Here is a 4,064-nt window from a genome sequence, read left to right as displayed (position 1 = left end):
GCGGGGCGGGGGGGATAAAGGAGCGGGTAGGAAGGAGGGGGAGGTGGCAGCTGGTGGGGGAGCTGGGCGGCAGACCCAGTTTCAAGAGCCCAAGGAATGGGGCGTTTTCAGGGTTTGGTTTCTTTTTTCCGGGGTGGGCAGCCAGCAGAGTTGGCCTGGGAAGCTCTTTGGGGAAGGCCCTGCCTGTCCACCCCATCCTTTCTCCCAGAGACGTTGCAGGAGTGACACGGGCCAGCTGCCCACTCGGGCAAGGGGCCTGGAGTCCTTTTGGCTCTGGAAAAGCATTTTAAAGAAAATACCCCCTACCCTGCCCGCAGTAAACAAATAAAGTGAGTCACCCACATCCAGCGCTTTCTGGTGGCTGAAATGCATTCATTCGCACCGCTCTTGTGAGCTCCACCCTGCAGCTGTGGGCAGGCATCTGGGCGGGCAGTGGTGGTGACTCGCCTGAGCGCACACAGCCAGCCTTGGTCAAAGGGGTCCAGGGCTGCTGGGTGGGCTCTGGGCCTGGGTGCCGGAGAATGACTGTGGTGGGCAAGGGGAGGAGCCTGTCTTCCCACCTCATTTTTCAAGGCTCAGACAGCCTTGGTTGGGTCCCCCCAGCACCTCTACCTCCACCCCATAATCAGCCTGATTCTGTTCTGGCCTGAACTGAGCCAGATGAGGAACCCACCACCTGGGCATATGCCTCCTAGGTTAGAGGAGCCCCAGGGAGAGAGGTGCGAGGCCTATGGGGTCCTTCCTGGCTCACGCTGGCTGGCTGGCTGAGAACCTTGGAGAGACTGCAGTGCCATGCTGGCAGCCCAGGGATGGGCCAGAAGAAAATCTCGCAGGGTGAGGCCCCAGCTGGTTTGTATTGAGGAAGAAGGCTTTCTGTGAGAGCTGGGCCTTCCAGCAGGCTGGAGAAGCCCTCCCTGTAGGGCAGAGGACTGGGGATACTGTCAGGAACTCGGGCTCAGCAGGCTGCTCTTTGGCAGCCAAGGCAGAGGTGTTTAGAGGCCTCTGGATCCTGCCAGTAGAAGATCGTGGGCAGCCTGGTGAGGAGGTGAGGTCCCTGGCTCTAGGGGTAATCAAGAGCAGGTGATGTTTTTGATTAAAACAATGAATGTGTGAGGTAGTTCTCCAGCCACAGCATCATCTCACCTTTTTTTAAAATCTTTTGAAAATGAGTAGATTTTAGTTTAATAGTACAGCCTGGGGTGAGAGCTTGCCCTCCTTATCACCTGTGGGTGCAACACCCACAGTCCAGAGCCCTTCCTGGGCCCCTGGGCCTGGACTGGATTCCAGAAAGATCCTCTGCTTCCTTCTGCCCCATCCCAAGTTCACCATCGCCTGATGCCTGGCAGCGTCCGTCTGCTGACCCTGTCAGAACCTTTGTTGGGCATTCACTGTTAAATTCTCGGAAAGGAGAAGGAAGGGAGGGGTGGGCTCCTGTGGAAGCCCGCCCTGGCGACAGTAATCAGATCCTAGGAATCCTGTTGTTTGTTTCTGACCAATGTTTTTACAGATATTTTTGTCTGGAGGAGATGAGGTCCCATCCCTCCACTGCGGGGCAGTGTGTGGTCCTGCAGGGGGCCCATGGCAGGTTTCCTGTCAATTATTTAATGAACCCTCCAAGCCGACCAGTCACAGGCAAGCAAGGAGGTAGCATTTCCAGCAGCTCGGGGGTAGGGGAATAATTCCCCCTTGCTGTTGTATCAATATTCGACTAGTTTAAATATTAAATTGGAATGTCCTCTATCTGAGAAAAAAGATGGAGGATAATTTAGGACACTGTTCCTGGAAGTCTGGTTTCATGGTTCACTTGTTCCTAAATCTCTGTTTGTCCTAAAGTGGACCAGCCAGCGCAAGGCATGCTGGAAAGTCTGCTGTGAGGTGGACAGGGCTGGACAGGCCTTCAGGACCTGACAATGGACAGAAGACTCAAGTGCAATCTAGGCTCCACAGTGGGGGTCGGGGAGGTCATCCCCTTCCCTGGGCTAGGAGCAGGAGGGAAAGGTGGTAGGTGAGACTAGACTCGGTGGGATCTCGGGAGGAGGCACCCTCAAACAGGAAGACATTCCTTGCAGATATACCACCAACAACAAAAACTGGAACTCAGCACCAGCACCCACCAACTTCCAAGGAAGAAAGATCAGAGAGGAGGTCCTGGCTGCTACAAACAACTCAGGTGGCTGAAATCAGGAGGGCACTCATTTTTTTTTAACAGAGTGTTTATTTATTTGTCTGTTTGGCTGCATCAGGTCTTAGTTGAAACACTAGACATCTTCGTTGTGGCATGTGGGATCTTTCTCTGCCGCACACAGACTCTCTAGTTGTGGTACATGGGCTTTGCTGCTCCAAGGCAACTAAGGCAACTATGGGATCTTAGTTCCCCGACCAGGGATCAAACCCAAACGCCCTGCATTGCCAGGTGGATTCTTAACCACTGGACCACCAGGTAAGTCCCAAGAGGGCATTTATTATCCCACATGATATATTGGCTAAGGTACTTGAGAAGCTACTGTAACAAAAAGACCCCAAAATAAAGTCACTTAAATAAAGTAAAAGATTGTTTGTCTCTCAAATCATTGCTCCAAGGTGAGCATGCCAAGGCCGATGGGGCTTCCAAAAGACTACAATGTGTGCTAAGTCGCTCCAGTCAATGTCTAAATAACTCTGCGACCCTATGGACTGTAGCCCACCAGGCTCTTCTGTCCATGGGATTATCCAGGCAAGAATAGTGGAGTGGGTTGCCATTTCCTCCTCCAGGAGATCTTCCCTACCCAGGGGTCAAACCTGTGATTCCTGCATTGCAGGCGGATTCTTTACCACTGAGGTTCCAAAGGACTCTAGCTGTTGCAATCTTCCAGCTAGTGGGAACAAGGGGAGAGAGTGCCCAAGGCAAATGTCTTTTTTTCTTTTTTTGAAGTATAGTTGGTTTACAATGCTGTGTTAGTTTCTGCCTGCTAAGTCTATTCAGTGGTGTCTGATTCTTTGCGACCCCGTGGACTGTAGTCCTCCAGGTTCCTCCGTCCATGGGATTCTCCAGGCAAGAATACTGGAGTGGGTTGCCATGCTCTCCTCCAGGGGATCTTGACCCAGGGATCAAACCTGCATCTCTTATGTCTCAGCACTGGCAGGCAGATTCTTCACCACTAGAGCCACCTAGGAAGTGTTGGTTTTACTGCGCAGCAAAGTGAATGAGTCGTATACATAAACAGGAAAAGTGAAAGTGATTCTTTACTGTCTGAACCACGAGGGAAACCCACATATACACATATCCACTCTTTTTAGGATTCTTTTCCCGTGTAGGTCATTACAGAATATTGAGTAGAGCACAATAGGTCCTTATCAGTTATCTATGTTATATATAGTCGTCTGAAGGCAAACATCCTTAAGGAAATAATACAGAAATTGTAGGTATCACTTCTGTTTATGTCCCATTGGCCTGAACTTAGTCACACGGCCACACCCAACTGCCTAGGATGCTAGAAAGAGTCGTCTGCAACTGGGGCTCCCAGATGTCCAACTAAAAGTAAGTTTTATTACTAGAAGGATAACAAGAAGAATAGCCACTAGAGGACAGTTAACAATGCCAACCACAAGCAACAAGGAGTCTGGTGACAGGGTTTCTCCAAGGTGGATTAGTTCAGTAGCTCACCAGTGTCTTCAAGGATCCAGTATAGTCTCAAGCTTGTTCCCTCATGGCCTCAAGATGGCTGCCACTACTCCAGCATCACACCCTTAGGCACTAAAGCAAAAAGGCAGAAAAGAGAATGTTCCTTCCTTGCATTTGTGAAAACTCAGAAATCCCCTTCTCCAGATGACTTCCTCTAACTCTCCGTGGCCAGAATAGCATTACGTGTCCATTTCTGCTCCAATTACTAGCAAAGAGAGTGGAATGACCAACACCGGCCTAGGACCTGTTGAGAATCACCCTCAGGGCATGCGATATTTCCGCTTCGTAATCATTTCTAAGAACGGAGAGGACAACTTAACTAAAGGAGAAGCTGAACTGTGATGCAGTCTCTTTACAAGGCTCAGGCAACTCCCTGATGCTGAGATGGACTTGCACAGCTGTC

The sequence above is a fragment of the Budorcas taxicolor genome, chromosome 5 (genome assembly GCF_023091745.1).
Source record: "Budorcas taxicolor isolate Tak-1 chromosome 5, Takin1.1, whole genome shotgun sequence".
NCBI classification, from domain to species: domain Eukaryota; kingdom Metazoa; phylum Chordata; class Mammalia; order Artiodactyla; family Bovidae; genus Budorcas; species Budorcas taxicolor.
Note: the sequence above shows the minus strand (reverse complement) of the source record.